The sequence below is a fragment of the Ursus arctos genome, chromosome X (assembly GCF_023065955.2).
Source record: "Ursus arctos isolate Adak ecotype North America chromosome X, UrsArc2.0, whole genome shotgun sequence".
Taxonomy (NCBI): domain Eukaryota; kingdom Metazoa; phylum Chordata; class Mammalia; order Carnivora; family Ursidae; genus Ursus; species Ursus arctos.
Window position 1 is genome coordinate 119,730,284 of NC_079873.1, and position 16,350 is coordinate 119,746,633.

General features: G+C 43.8%; 1 protein-coding gene across 1 annotated transcript in view; it reads left to right on the plus strand.

Annotated features, from left to right (window-relative positions):
- The window catches only part of GPC4 (glypican 4), a 102,561-nt gene that overhangs the window by 52,174 nt on the left and 34,037 nt on the right, over positions 1-16,350 (plus strand). The gene's annotated exons all lie outside the window — the stretch shown is intronic.

Genomic DNA, 16,350 nt, shown 5'->3' on the forward strand with positions numbered 1-16,350 from the left:
TAGATGAACGTGATTTGCCTCCTTCTCCAAAATATTTGATTTTCGCTTCCCCCATAGGCTTGATTGTGGTAAATGTGCAGTGATTGCACCTTCACCGTCAAGTTTGCCAGCCCGCTTGATACGGAAATTAGCCTTACTGGTTTCTACTTCCCAGGGTCCCTTCTGGAACCCTTCTTATGAATAGGAATCGCATTGACAAGCACCAGCGTCTCGGGCACAGTGGCTGCGTGTAAAGACGGCCTACCCACGTTGGCCAAAACAGTTTCACCCTCGACTTCCTTCAAAACTGGCTGGTGGGGACCATCTGGTCGCAGTGATTTATCTCCTCCTGGTCTGTTTGATCCAGTACGTCCGCCCTGCCGAGCTCAGTGTGCTGGTTTGGGAACGCGAACCTCCTTAGAAGGCAATTCATTCAGTGCATCGCCCATCTCCTTTTCAGTCCGGGGACGGTGATTAAGTGGGTCCGCCGGTGCTCTGAACGGCTTCCTCCCTGTGATAGAGCGGAAACAGCCTCTTACTCTCTTGGCTTTGCGATGTCTTGCAAGTCGCTCCTGCCTGGTTTTTAGTTTGTGTCTAATCTGCAGTGCCTTATGGGCTTTTCTCTCTTCTCCGTCTGGACTAGCTCTTTATCTCATCAAAGGTACCTTCACTTCTTTTCACGCGGCCTTGTGGCCGCACTCAAGGTTCCCTTCTCTCTGCAGCCCTCTCGAAATCTGAAGTACTTGGGAGCACTTACTCTGAGGTAACAACAGGTAAGGCTTGTTTTTCTCTCTCTTTTTAAACCAGTCTCCAGGCATCTTGCACGTTGTTTACTCTTGGAACTCTTTCTTGCTCCCTCAATAATGCCTGGTTTTGCCAGAGCTTCTTAACCTAAAATTGGAAAAACGCATCGAATGAGTTTGGAACTTTTTCTTCTCCTCATCACGCTGTTGGATGTAATAGGGCTGCGATCGCCCTCACATGCTTGTCGAGCCGGTTACTTGGTGCCCTCCGTCCTATATACTACTCAGGACCAAGGCCAGGGTATCTCCCGGAGCACCTGTTCCTCCCTCCCTCCCTGCACGCTCCGCCCACACACTCTTCTAGAAACACTTGTTCAGGAAGCCCTCATTTTTCATCTCCAAACCTTGCCTACACATCTTGGCAGGTTAAGCGTTATGTTGATGAATTTTCTTTTTTCTTATTCATGTCTGTGAATCTTCTGCATAATTGTAAGAGGGTAATGGAGGGAAATCTATGGTACCCATCTAAAACCTAGTAGAGGAAGATGTATTTGACAGAAATATTTAAGAGATAGAGTATGAGGAGGTGATCAGGTGCTAAACTGACAGACGATCTGAGGTCGATACACTCTCATCAGAAACATCAAAAAAAATCGGCACTTAAATGCATCACAATTGTGCGGGGAGCTGTCGTTCCATCTTTGTTCTCCCTTCCTTTGATGTGACAGGAACAAACTCCCTTCATCTCAGGGTGGGTTCGTTGGTTTTTGTTTTTTTTTTCTTCTTCCTTTTCTTTTCCTTTTTTTTTTTTTTTTTGGTTTTCTCTGACATGCATTTACCCTTAGATACTCTCAATTTCTGAATCATCCACTTTTATTTGATAGAGCTTTCAGCAAACGATTGCCACGAGGGAGGAGCCGGTCATTTGTCAGGTATGGAGCATACCCTAGACACATACATTTTTTAAAAAGCTAGATGTATGTTTAAGGAAGCAAATAGTACTGTCTTTCACTCTTCGGAATCGTATTCATGAGTGCAGGAATTCTAGACTGCAAACGGTTCATAGTTGGTATGTAGAGATACTTGTATGATACAAAGTTGATTCCTCAAAATCATCAAGCCAGGCTATATAAAATTGCTGATACTTGACCTTTTTGACCTAAAACAGTGGCAGTTGCATATGAATCAACCTTTATTTTGTTTTTCATTAACCTCCAAGGTTATAATAGGCATTTCAGAACTAAAGAAAAGATTGTCTAGCCTGTAATCCCAGAGTGGTATTGCTGTAGCCTGGATTTTTACCAACAGACAGTTTATATTTGGCTAAATAAAGCTAAATTGCTCTTTGGTGGGTAAATTTTAAAAATAAATGCTTCCGAAGATGACGACGACTACGAGTAGTAGTAACAGTAACAAGAAAACAACACTCTTTCTTCAAATAAAGCCAAACCCGAAGCCTAGAAAGGATCCCCCTTCTGAGGCATACAGAGTTATCTTCCGATGGCAGTATTTATAATAACAGCTACTGCTGAGTTTAATGCTTTCAGTGATTCTGTGAGGTAGGTTCTGGTTTTGTCCCTATTTTCTAGAAGACGAAATAGTCTCCAAAGTGAAGAGACTGACCCAGAGTTGCACAGAATTGAGTTCGAATTCAGTCCTGTTTAACTCAGAAGTCCTTACGCGCTCCGTATCACGTGGAGCCTGCCTGCCTCAAAGACTCAGAGCCTGTACTATGTGTAGAAAGCTTTTCTAGTCCCTTTATTCAGTGAGTCTCCTACTTGTGACTTTCTTCATTTGTTTTGTACTGAAAAAGAAGCTTGGCTTCTGTCCGCTCTCCCAGGGCCACCAAATTTGCCAGTGCTATTATAAGAGCTTTAACCAATAAGCAAAATGCGTCATGACCTTTTTTTCTTTCTTTTTTTTTAAACACAGGCTCATTTCGTAATAATCCCTGGTGTAATTTGTGTTTCTGTTTGCTCCCACAAATCATGAAACCATGAAAGTTCATCTCACAAGAATGAAACGATGCCTTTTTAAAAAAGACTTATTCATTTGAGAGAGAGTGCATGCACATGGGTGTGAGTGGGGGAGGGGGGGGAGGGAGAGGGAGAGAATCTGAAGCACACTCCCACCGAGCACAGAGCCCAAAGCAGGGCTTGATCTCCCCATCCATGAGATCATGAGGTGAGCTGAAACCAAGAGTCGGACACTTAACTGACTGAGCCACCCAGGGGCCCCCAAACCATGCCTTTTTGTAAGTATGCCCTACACTTACCATACCCATCAGGTCATTTAGGCCAAATGAAGACTCAGACTTGTGCCACCAAGCACCTCCTCAAATGTTTGTGAAACTACAGATCGAACTGTGCTTCTCCAAGCTTCTTGTGGTATTATTTTTCTGTATGACCGAATTTATCACAGTAGAGTTACTCTTGGAGTTAGGTTAGTTGATGTTTTTATATTGGGCTGGGATCATATATTAAAAATAGAGCTACCCATGGACAGAAACCTAAGTATTTTTCCCCATAACCTGGTCAGACTCATTCTAATTTAGGCCGCTCATTTGCAAAAGGCAGGGCTTATAATGCTGGACATTTCCTTTTGCTTCAGCTTTTGAAATGGCCCCTTTCCCCCACATTGAAACTGATTTCCAGACTATGATTTAAAATCTTGCACTGTGGTAATGTACGTGCTCCTTTAACATTGGCTAGACTGGAGATTATGATTTAGTTTCAACCTAAGATTAGGTAGATTGAGAAAAGAATTAAAATGTGACCTTGCACGGTTTGTGATCCTATAAAAGACAAAGAGAACAAAAAGCGAGCCCTTCTCTTGTCTTTCATATTTCTAGTTACCAATATCCATTTAAGTACATGAAAATATGTACTGATTCCAACAGATAAGCACAGCACCACCAAGTGTTACCTTTAAACCAAGACTGACATTTGTTGCCATCTGTTCTCATCCTTGAAGACTTTCATCTTTATTATTTTTATTTATTTGAGTCCTTTTAAAGTCATCTCCACACCCAGCATGGGGCTTGAACGCATAACCCCGAGATCAAGAGTCGCATGTTCACCAGTTGAGCCAGCCAGGTGCCCCATGACCGTTTTAAAAATGAGCTCTTGTTGGTTACTGTGGGAGCAGGACAAACTCAGAGCTTGTGCAAATCACACATGTGTCTGTAAGGAGAAGTTTACTCTTTTATTTTCCTTTGAAATACCCTTAAGTATACTCTTAAAATATATCATGAGCCACATACCATTATTCGTTTCCCACATGGGATAAAACATCTTGAAGGGGAGAAGCTGAAAACAACTATATTAAACTGACGACCTCTTTTCTGGCGGAAGGTCCTGGTATGAAATTGGTCCTTAAATTTTGCAAAGGAGGCTATATTTATTGCCCTTCTTTTTCTAAGAAGGGCCATTTTAATAATTTTTGCTCTCACATCAAAGACTTTTCATAATTATAGCCAATAATTGCAGTAGTAATGGTGTGCCATCTGCAGGCTCTGTGTAATGGAAACGAGAGAGAGACATGGCCCTCCGCCTGCTGAGAGTTATCGTGGAACCTGAGTGCCAGATTGCCACTTCTCGGCCCCGGGTCACACACCATCTTCCTTGTCTTTCTCCCTTACGCAGTACTCGTCCCTTCTTTCTCTCTCACTCCTGTGACCTTGATGATGGTGCACCTTCTGGGACTGGGGGAGTGATTGGAACTTCCTTGGGATCAGATATTTGACCCAATTAATTGCTTTCCAAGCGAACAGTTGACTCATGACCCCAAAGATTTATGGAAGGCAAGTTGGATATTGACATAATGAAACAGGCATCCACTTAGCCGGTCGCTCCAGCCCATAGCAAGCTGTCTGACGCCGAGCTATGAACATTCGTCCCAAGCTTGACTCTTGCCCGGGTTTCTGAAGCTCTGTTGCCTTTCTTCGGTCCTGTGATGGCCCCGTTCTACTGTGACTCCCGTGTCAGCCCTGTGACGGCAACTTTCATTTCTTCTTAGAGCCTCAAACTAGAATGGCCTCTTTCCTTTCATCCCCACCCAAAGCAAAAAATGGTAACAGGCAGCCCTTCATTCTTGGTTATCTGAGTTCTGCACTAATGAGGGCCAGGCTACCTCCATTGCACTAGGGTGTTTGTTTGTTTGGTTTTTTTTTTTTTTTTTGGAACAGTCACATCTATGTGGCCCTGGGGTAACTATGAGACCTCTTATCTGGCGGGCCTGCATCGGAGGATGGTCAGGAATTGAATAGGCCTGTAGGGACTTGAATGCAGAGCAAATGACTGGTTTCTTTCTTTTCCTTGTCACTTGCTGGCAAAGCAGCAATCACTGTTCCATCATCTTCTGTAAGGAAGGAAATTTTTTCATGTTGTCAGTAAATAATCCCATTAATATTTGTGCTCAAGATCTGCCTTTACTTTCCCCTCTCTGTGATACTTGAGAAATAAGAGAAAAATGGTAGGTGGTTGGCATGGCAGCCCAGCTGAAGAATTCCCTAATTGATACCTTCCATTTTGCTTCAAGCACCTTTTTATCAGAGTTTCAGAGCGCAGAACAAACGGATTATTCCCAGTGTGGCACAGAGGAATTGTGTAGCATCTCAGCTCCTTTGCTGTTTGCTGTGTCGGTCACTTGAAGGCATAAAAGCTCTTCTCCTGAGACCTCACTTGCAAAAATTGAACGGAGCCATGTCAGTGATTTATTGCCTGTTAGAATATAAGTTTAGGGACGTTCAGCCTTAAATGACCAGAGTTCGATACTTGTAAAAATCAAAGCATTAACATTATCTGAGAGGTGGGGTGTTTTAAAATAAATTTGAATGTTTAGTGACCTAACGTGTCAAGCCAAATAACTAAGAAAAGCGTTTGTGTGAGAAGTTTTTGCTTTGCCGATTTTGCTTTGTTGATCAAAAGAGGTAGCAGAACCAGATCCCCGAGGAGTTTGCTTCTTCCCTTCATGACAGGATTCTGCTTTGAGTCCAAATGAACATCTACTGTTTTGGATGACTCAAAAAATGAACACAGCGTATCTGGCAATGCATGGATTATATTTGAGCGTGTGATTCTTTCTCCCAGTTTGTCCAGAGGCACCTCCGAACGCACCTCTGTTGCAGCCCCGGTGTGAGCAGTATGGGTTGGGTGGATTTGCCTGGGATAGCGTCAGCTCTCCTGTCTTTTGAACTTGAGGTGTCCTAAGAGATGATCCGAGGACCTCGGAGATTCTGGGGCCTAGGGGCAGGAGGAATTCAGATCATAGAGGAAGATGGAGAAAGAAAAAGCCTGTAGAGCAACAATTAAATCCACGTCTGCGCGTCTTGTAATTTTCAAGAGTAGAGACCACACCTTTTGTCTGCACTGATGGATGGCATCTGGCGCATGAGAGGCGCTTGGTAAATACCGCATTACTGTTTTTGTATTGCCAAATTGGGTCAAAGGTTAGTTTGGGTAAAGTGAACAGTTGTTGATTTAGGTTTGGGGAAAATTTTAAGGCAGTGTTCTCTTCCCAGATAATCTCTTGCGGTGAACTGGTGGAAGTAGCTAGTTCAAGAAGTGAAGGAGTTACTGGGTTTTCTAATCCTAAGGAACAAATCAAATGTAATTAATTGACAGGTTTGATCCTAAAGGAAAGGTTCTGAAAGGTAAGACCAGGGGGTCAAGTGGTGCCAAGGAGCCTCTAGTAGATTGCCATTAGGGTAAATACCAATCAGACGTGGGCTTCCTCACCTCTACAGCTAAGCTGGGAGAATCTCAATAAAGAGTGGGAATGCTGAAGACTTAAGCAAAGTGAATCTTCTGGGAAAGGCAACATCATTTCTAAAAGATTTTATTTATTTATTTGACAGAGATAGAGACAGCCAGCGAGAGAGGGAACACAAGCAGGGGGAGTGGGAGAGGAAGAAGCAGGCTCATAGCGGAGGAGCCCGATGTGGGGCTCGATCCCATAACGCTGGGATCACGCCCTGAGCCAAAGGCAGACGCTTTTTTTTTTTTTTTTTTTTTTTTATTTGACAGAGATAGAGACAGCCAGCGAGAGAGGGAACACAAGCAGGGGGAGTGGGAGAGGAAGAAGCAGGCTCATAATGGAGGAGCCTGATGTGGGACTCGATCCCAGAACGCCGGGATCACGCCCTGAGCTGAAGGCAGACGCTCAACCACTGTGCCACCCAGGCGCCCCCGAAGGCAGACGCTTAACCGCTGTGCCACCCAGGCGCCCCAAGGCAACATCATTTCTATAAGGGGAATCTATGCTTGTCTAATGAATGACCCTGTGGTTTTCAAACAACTAAAGCATATGTGGACAAAGGGAAACCAGGGCAGGTGATCTCCTTAGGCCTTCAAAAGCTATTCGTGAGTTTGCGAGTTTGCACACCAAGCCAAGGAAACTTGAAATAATTGGCATTGCCGCAGAAATGTGGGACTGTTCCATCGAACATTATACAGTTGACTTCGAGGAAAGAAGTAGAGGGTCTGGAAAGGTAATTCTCTGGATAGCAACATTAATGGTGGCATGCTCCCAAAATTAGGACTGAGGCAGATTGTACCTAGAGCTCCAATAGATGACCTAGAAGAGAAAGTATAGTTTTCTCCATAGCAAAGAGCCCACTAAAAGGGAATAAATTCTAGGGTGCGTGCCCCAAAGGCATCAGGCCCAGGGGTTAGGGTATTTGATAATGGCAAGGAGAGGAGCTTTTTTGAGGGTTGGAGAGACTCAGCCTGGCAAAGGGAAGACCCTGCCCCTCCTCCACCTGCCCGTGCTAAGGTGCAGTAGTCTTCCTCTGATGTTATAGAAATTAACCCTTACTCAGCTCTGGCTCATGTCCATGTGCGTGGAACGGAAACTAATTAAGAGTCCTTCAGTGCGGATTTGTATTCGAGTAAGCTGTAACTCGCTGTGACCTTGAACAAGAATTCTGTGGAGGTGGATTTTAAGGGATGTCATTAAGTACAAACACTGAAAATGTAAATGTTTCTTTCCCCTTCTCCATTTCATTGATGCCTGGCTAGGATTTTAAAGAACCGTTGCTGTGGCGTGAAATCTGATGTTAGAGAATCATTTTTCTCTATGTGAAGCAGTGGACTTTGCTATCACTTAGTGTAAAAGCTTTCTAGATAGCCATTTGGAGAATTGTCTTTGGGAGGATTCATGATTAATGAATATGTTGTTCTTTAGGTGTATTTTTCCTAGAAAGTAGGTTTACTAAAAACCTATTCTCACACTATTTTGGAGGGAGGAATTTCAGGTGTATCATGAACGAGAGTAAAAAAAGGTGAGGGTTTTTATTTTCCTAGGCACCCAAGCTGAAAACAATTATGAACAAAAGAGAAGCTACTTTTAAAAATGTTCATGACCCGCACAACCCATGTTATGTGTATGAAATGGAAGGTATTGCTATTTGTATTAGAGCAAGTGTCTGTGAACTTCCCCATCCACCAGCTGCATTTTCTTCTACACCTGTGATAAACTCGGGACTCAGCTGCTCACTCTTTCTGATCTTGCTACTTAACCTAAATGGCTTTGGCAGGTTATCTGAGAATGGGGCTCCTGGGGGTTCCTGGAGAGATGATTTAGGAATAATAAGGAAAATCACTCCTGGTTTTTCTGAGGACACTTTGCCTCATCATCCACTTTCTCCGTAGTCTTAAGTGATTGCCCACAGGAGACTACTCACAGGGGCAACCATTAAGACTTCTGCATGCTAGGGGGTGTGCAGAGAAAGAGCGAGATTCTGGTGGCCAGCATTCCCTCGCCCTGGGAGTCCCTCTGGCTCTCCAAGGCTGGCCTGACTGACAGTCTTAGAGATGACCCTCCCAAGGCCTCGGTCTGCCAGGGATTGTGATCCAGAAGTACTGTTGGGCGCCAGAGAATAGCATGTCCTAGCCAATGAATGGTATTTTGTCTCTAGGCTACTTTTTTATGGGTCGCTGAATATGTAACTGAGGCGTTCGGAATCCTTGACCTCCAGGCATTCTGTTAAATTATGAGCCCAGTGAAGATTATAAATCGGTATTGGAGAGAAACTCTGAACTGATGCTACCAAGTTCATGTGCTCCTGAAGCTCGGACAGGAAAGCTCTCTTATGTCAGTGGTAAAGCGAGAGCGCTCCGACTTTTCCTGCCTGCCCCTAGCCAGCCCCCCAAGGGTCCCCAGCACAGTCTTGGGTAGTGTGCATTGGAGCCTCCAAATTATTGAAGAGTTTTGGGGTAGTCACCGGTATTACTGTTCCTGTTGAGAGTCTTGGGCCTTGAGCAAAGTGGTTGTAGATGGGCAAAATCGCTGCAGGTGCTCTCGCTGCTCTAAGTGCAGGTAACCTAGGTCAGAGCGTGCATTTCCCACCGCTCGCTCGGGCTGATATTGCCTTCCTTTAGGAAACCTTTCGTTCACTACTAAAATGGGGTTCCGAGATTGTGAGATAGAAACTTCGGTTCATAATTTGCTTGTTATTTAAAGAGCAATAAAAAAAAGCCCTGCTTGATTTCTATCTGGAGTGGATTTGAAAGCTGTTGCAAGCTCATTGGAATGATGCATGGAGTTTTAAAGTAGCAACCTTAACTCTTCCAACTACACTTACAGGGAGGTATTCTTAGAAAAACATCATACAACTGATTTTCAAAATGTATGTGTTTCTGATTGGCCTTCTCTAGCCTACCTTGCAGGATTAGTGGACCTAAAAATAATTGGCAGTCTTAAGCCCTCCAGAGCTGTATTTTGGCAAGGTTTTGCAAAATATTAACTTAGCTGCATTTCTCCTACTGATTGGTGGGTGATCTCAAATGCTACATCTGCATAATAACTGTAATTTATGTGCTTTCTTATTAAGGCTTAGGTCAAATGACTTAAAGCTTTCGACATGCATTGCACATCCTATGCGGTAATTCCACTCCTTTTTGCAAAGGGGAGGGTGGATTAATGTATATGCTCCCCCTGCCCCCCTGGGAATATTAAAACCCTTTAGAGAGTTTCTTTCTTTGTTCCCGTGAAGCAGAACATTGTATATTCCTCCTGGAGTTCTTGGGTAGCTTGGAGGCACTGGAGTTACACAGCAACCTGCTTCTTAGCTCACTTTGTGGCTACGTGGATTTAGATCTAGAAAGTGAGCAGAAACCATTTTGGTAACTCTTGAGACCAACGGCAAGGAATTGTTTTACTTTTGGAACAAATAGAAAAAGAGTAAAGTAGCAATTGAGGGATTAGGGAAATCACCCCCAGCAAATAATAGCTTAATGTAGCTCCGATTAGTAAAATTACACCAAGTATTTATATTTTTTAAAAGCCTGGTGAAAGCTCCCCCACCACACACACACACACACACACACACACACACACGCACACACACACACATTTACCCCTTTTTCCTTTGAAAACTGAAGTTTGCCTTTAAAAAATAACAATAAATGTTTTATCCTAGAAGAGTCTCAGATTTACAGGAGTTGGGAGGCTAGCACAGATAGTTTTCCTATTATTAGCATCTTACCTTGGTACATGGTCACAACGGATAAACAAATGTAGATACGTTGTTATTATGTGAAGTCCCCATCTAATTCTGATATTCTGATAGTCTTAGTTTTTTTTTTTTACTAATGCTTTTATTGAGATATAATTCATATCCTAAATGATTTGCCCATTTGAAGTGTATAGGGGCTTTTAATATACTCACAGAATTGTGGATTCATTGCCAAAATAAATTTTAGAACATCCTCTTCATCCCAGAAAGAAGTCCCCTACCTTTTAGCTGCAACCTCCCCTTACTTCCCATTCCTCTAGGCAACCAGTAACCTACTTTCTGTCTCTGTAAATTGACCTATGCTGAACATTTCATATAAATGGAATCATACAACACATGGACTTTGGTGGCTGGCTTTTTCACGTAGCATAGTGTTGGGGTTTTTCTTTTCTTTTTTGAGATTCAGCCATGTTGTAACATGTATCAGAACTTCATTTCCCCTTTTGGCCGAATGATCCGTCGTACAGATACACCACATTTCGCTTATCCCCGCTGAGGGACGTTTGGCTATTATGAATGATATTGCTGTGAACATTCACATACAAGTCTTTGTCTGATTTCCTTAGTTTTCCCCCAATGTCTTTTTCTGTTCCAGGGACCCAATCAGGACACCCTATCTTCGTCCATCATCATGTCTCCTTAAGCTCCCAGGGCTTTGCTTTTGATGGCCCTTGAGATGTTTGTGTTTCGTTTTCATCAGTTCACTATCACTTATGCATGCCATTCAGCACCTCTTGTCTGGCTATCTTGACTCCCCTAAAATCCACCCTTGAAGAAGAAATTTTCCTGAGCTAGCCAGAGGAGAGAAGGTGCCGCCCTCCTGGCCCCTCTCCCTCAGCGAGTACAAATTGTCAGAGAAGTCTTCCTGGATGACTTCAGTAGCTTATCAGGGTAGAATAGATGTTCTTTCTTTCTGTGTTTCCTCATTGCACTTTTTGCATTTACAGAATGCTTCCTTGTTTACAAAGGGCTTTGTAAGGCTCTAGTGGATAAGCGACTTTCCCCAGAGCCTGCAGTGAATCACGTACAGCTGGGACTCAAACCCAGGGCCTGACTTCCCACATCAGTCTTCTTATCCCGAGACTAACATTAGCTTTGCAGAATGAAAGATCCAAATCGCGTTAAGTATTTGGAACCTTCTAAACTCACTTCCTAAAAACTCCTTGTAAAGAGCTAAGTTTTCTTCAAAACCCAAGTGAGGCACTCCATTTCGGCAAGAAGGAGCAATGTACAATTATAGTCTTCTTACATTTGCAGTTTACAAAGTGCTTTCCAGTCTGTTCTTCTCAAATGTTCCTCACTGCAGCCCTTACCCTTAGGGTGCAATTTGCTTCTCTGTTATTTAGCAATGGCATTTGGTTGTTTTATTGGTAAAAATCAGTTGGGGTGCAGAGAATGTCTACCCTACAAATCCTGCTGGTGCAGGTGAGCCTGGGTTCTCTGCCACCGTGTCCTGGGAAGGTTTCTGGCTGCTCTTCCCTCCATCGAGAACTCTGGGGGAGTAATGACTGGCATCTCCTAGTATCTCCTACGGATACAGAAAGCTAACACGTTAGTGGTGACTACAAGTATTCTCCTATCACCGTTCCCCCAGAATATGTGAGAATCGGAGAGACGTTTTCTTGGCATCTAGTCGGACTTCAAAATGAATTTTCTGAGAAAGACCTAGAAAGTGGTTGTAAGACACAGTTAAAAATAGTCGAATTGTCAGTAAGTAAGCAGAGAGCTGGCCTGAGAACTGATCACCATTTGTAGCACTTTGTAGGGGGAAGTGGGTATGAGCAACCGAAAATCCGGAGACATTGGCTGCACCCCATTTGTACCTCAGAGCCAGCCTTTCTACAGGTTGTTTGCCGCTGGGTCCTGATACAGGACGGAATGGATTCCTCATCCTCGGTGCCTACTTCTTTAACCATTGATTTGAAGAGCTTCCAAATACCAATACACACTCGGCAGGATCGAGTAGTCATTTATTGTGATTGTCTTTGTTCGGCTTTGAAAGCTAAGGCATTGATATCAAGACTAAAGAGAAATTACATAGAGCTGGTGTGATGGAAAAAAGTTGGGCTCTTTCGAGTGTTTTTGTTTTTTTTAATAACATAGAGTTAAGCTTTAAAAGTACGCTTCATTGAATCTCACCCAAGCCTCTGAGGACAGGGCTAGGGGACCTTTTTTCTTTAGAAGGCCACTGACCCACAAAGAAAAAAACTAATCAAGGGCCATGTACAAAAAGCAACTTAATTTAGGTGCTTCCTTAGAAAACCATAAAGCGTTCAACTTACCTGCTTTTTAGATGAAGATCAGGGAACTATAAATAAGTACAACAGATTAGAAAAAAAAAAAAAGCCTCCGGGTTCATATTTGGTGCAGTTCGAAGCTGTGGATTAGGATGACAAGGAACAGTCTGGGGAGAGGAAAGGAGTGAAAGCAGCCAGGAAGAGATACGTGGAGAGAAGCCTGCACCCAGCAAGGGTCATGGAAGAAGGAGGCTGAGCTAGGGAAATAGAGGAAACAAAGAATAGTCAGATATCATGACCCGCTGTTCACCTGAGCCATTGGACTAACGGGTTCACGAGTACTTCCAGCTCTTCTGCGGCTCTGCTGCTTAAGCCTTTCAAGTACTAATTCTTACGGAAGTGTATATAGCAGAATTACCTAGGGCCCTTTAAAAAAAAAAAAAAAGGCACACGCCCAGTACTTACACCTGCACTGTCTGCCCACCTGTCCCGTATCAGGTCCTCTTATCCCGGTGCTCACTCTCTCAGCCTGAAGAAAACACTGCTCCTGTTCCATCTTTCTTAAATGAGAAAGGATCAGCAGGTTTAGACAGGAGATCTCTAGAAAGAAAAGGCATCTCTCATTCAGACACAGCATTTCAGGAACAGTCGCAAAGAGAATGCCTTTCAGATAATATGTGTGCCCTTTTAATATAAGCCATTTTTGGCAATTCAAATAGAAATATTCAAGTTCAAGATCAAGAGTGCTTTTCTGACTGAGCCAGCCAGGTGCCCCAGAAATACTCAAGTTTTATTTATTTTTTTAAAGATTTCTTTCTTTTAGAGTGAGCTAGTACATGGGGGGTGGGTAGGGGCGGAGGAAGAGAGAGAGAATCTCAAGCAGACTCTTCGCTGAGCACGGAGCCTGAGACAGGGCTTGATCCCACAACCCCAGGATCACAACCCGACCTGAAACCAAGAGTGGGACGCTTAACTGACTCTGCCACCCAGACACCTCAAAGTTTTAAAAATCAAAAGAGTTGCTTGAGTTCTTACCAGAATGCAGTGCTCTGATCCCATTTTCAAATGCACCAAGACTGCCCCCCACCTTTCCTCCTTGTACTTCTCATCAGCCAAAACTGGTTGCAGCACTGAGCCCCTAGTAGCATACGTATGTCTTGGGATTTAAATCACAAGTGTGTTTTGTTCTGCATGTGTCTCAGGCAGGGCTCTGGGCAAGGATGTCAGATTACATTTTCAAGTAATGCTTTTTAGAAATGCAGACAGAGTAAGTGGGGCATTCCAGGCTACATGGGCAAAAGTTGCCTGTTGGAGTGGGCTTCTTGGACCAGAGAGGAAGACGACTTTGCCAGCAGAAACATTAGCCAAGTGTCTACCCTGTTGTCGTCCTTTACACAAGGCGAGCCTTTTACCATTAGACAAAGTCTGCCTGGAAAGACGTTCTCCCTAAAATGAAAGCGGACTCTCTTTTATTAGGTATTGCCAAAACAAATCTGTACTCCAGTGTTCTGGTAGAAGCTGGTCTCCAGAAGGTTCTGCTAAGGGCCCCGGTTGGCTATGAAACGGGCAGAGTACACTGGCCGTGCTGGACCATTTATTTATTTACTTAAAGATTTTATTTGTGAGAAAGAGCGTGCACACAGGCGGGGATGGGGAGAAGGGACGAGCAGACCCCGTGCAGAGTGCAGAGCCTGACGTGGGGCTCAATCCCACGGCCCCGAGATTATGACCTGAGCCAAAATCAAGAGTCGGCTGCGCAGCCGACTGAGCCACCCAGGCGCCCTGACCCACTGGGCCTTTTAGATGCTGCAGTGTGTACGTGTGTCGGTGGAAATGGTGCTCTCTGCATTCGGCAGGTTGCTGGCAACTTTTACTGCCGTTACCCATTCTTGGAAGGTGTCTCCTTAGTGTAAAATTCCTGTGGGTCAATTTATACCCCTCAATGTCTAGCACCTTCTTAAGTACAGAAAATTATTCTTTCCTGCTGTCTCTGAATTTTCTGGCTTCAGGTGCTGCGTGTGTGTGTCCATGTGTCTGTGTGTGTATGCGTTGGGGGTGGGAAAAAGGTGTGCTTTTCCTGCAATTTAGAAACCTGTTTTGACAGCATCCATTAAGTGGCCCCTTGGTTTATTGTACGTGTGAGCCCTGTTAAGACTCGGGGAGCGTAGATTATTTTCCAAACTCACGAATTGTTTTGCCTTGGAAATTCAGTGCATACCCCAATGGAATCTTTGCAGGCGTCTGAAAACCAGCATGTGATGAATTTCAGCCTGTGACAATCTTAAAGAGTAGTTGCTCCCTTATTATAATTCATTTAAATAGCCCTGCGAGTCTTAAGCTCACACTCCGAGCATTCCAATTAATTTTCTATGTGGGGTGTGAGTGTGATGGATTATTGAATACAGCGACAGCAAGTGCTGTACTAGTTGGGGTTCTTCGTATTATTTCACATGTTAAGACTGTATTGGGGGAAATCCTCCACCCTGAAACCTGGAGACAACTGGATATCTCTCTGTTAATTATGTGTCTCAGTACCAAAGGCCTGCTGTGAACTTGTTAAGCCAGTGAAGAGGGAGTTTTGTTTTTGGTTGTAACAAAGGTGTTTGCAGAAAACTGAGCCTTAGCAACCTTTTTCTTTGGCTAATGAGATCTTCAAAGCTCCTAAACTCATATACACGATCTCCCCCCGCCTTTTTGGTTAGATTGATATGTTGATCAAGGGTTTCAAAAATGCCAAAAGAAACTTCTAGCAGTTTCTGGATGAGGCAGTTTTTTGAAGATTGTTTTCCTCCCCCCTTTCTTTTCTAACTAGTCCTTGATTACTGAACCCCCCCCTTTTTGTGTGGCAGTAGCATTCATTCTCCCCACTTTTTAATTGCCGGGAAGGAAGAATGATCATGCATACATATGATTATGTAATTATTTGCATACATGCCATAGACAATCCTAGATAAGTCAAATTAAGTTGCCTAACTCCGTTTTATCTGCAGTACCCCACCTCTCCAAAGCCACTACGGTATCTATCTTAGGTCAAGATGATTCTTCTAAGCACACTCAGCCAAGAAGCAGCAATGGCCAGCTCATGGCCCAGTTCATTTCCTGTGAGTGGTGGCGTTTGGCCCATTATTTTTTAGCCCTTTATTTATCATATACACTTACAGTAGACAGGTGCATATGTCTTCAACATACTCAGTTCCTGAGTTCCCGAGACCTTGTTTTCAGACCCCTCGTCTTATGTGGAACATGGATGGCAGTAGCAGAAGGAATAGTGGCAGTGAGTCCTTGTAATATCTGTAAAAATTAGATCACACCAATTAATGGTGGTGTGACTCAGGCAGTAATAATGTTGGGGTTCAGTTTTCAGTGGCACCACTTCTCTTGGTCATGATGAGGGAGAGGTATGGTCTCTGCAAAGCACAGTTGTGTTCTGCGGCAGGAGGAACAAGGTGTGGGTGAACTCTGGGATCTATTAAAAACAAAAAAAGCCCTCCAAGCCTTCCTGTCCTAACCACAAGCAGAATGTAGTCGGTGTAGGGGGAGGGAGATACCTTGTGGGTTGAGCTGCTGTGGAGTGAAGCATCTTACGGCATTTCTCTTGAGTCCTAGGACTACATCACTGCATAAAGATGACACTTATTGGTAGCGATTAGTCAATATTGGGGTGAGTGGCTACATATCCCAGTATTATAAGGTCAGTGTCCGACAACCGTGCAGAAGATGCTGGACAAGAAAATCTGAAACTTGAGGGTCATTTGCCGTTACCCTTTGTGACTTATCATAGCCTGAAATTATCCAGTGTGAACTCGCATTGCTTCCTCTTGGCCAACAACCCCTTGAAATCCACTTATCCCTTTGCTTCCCCACAGTGTAACTA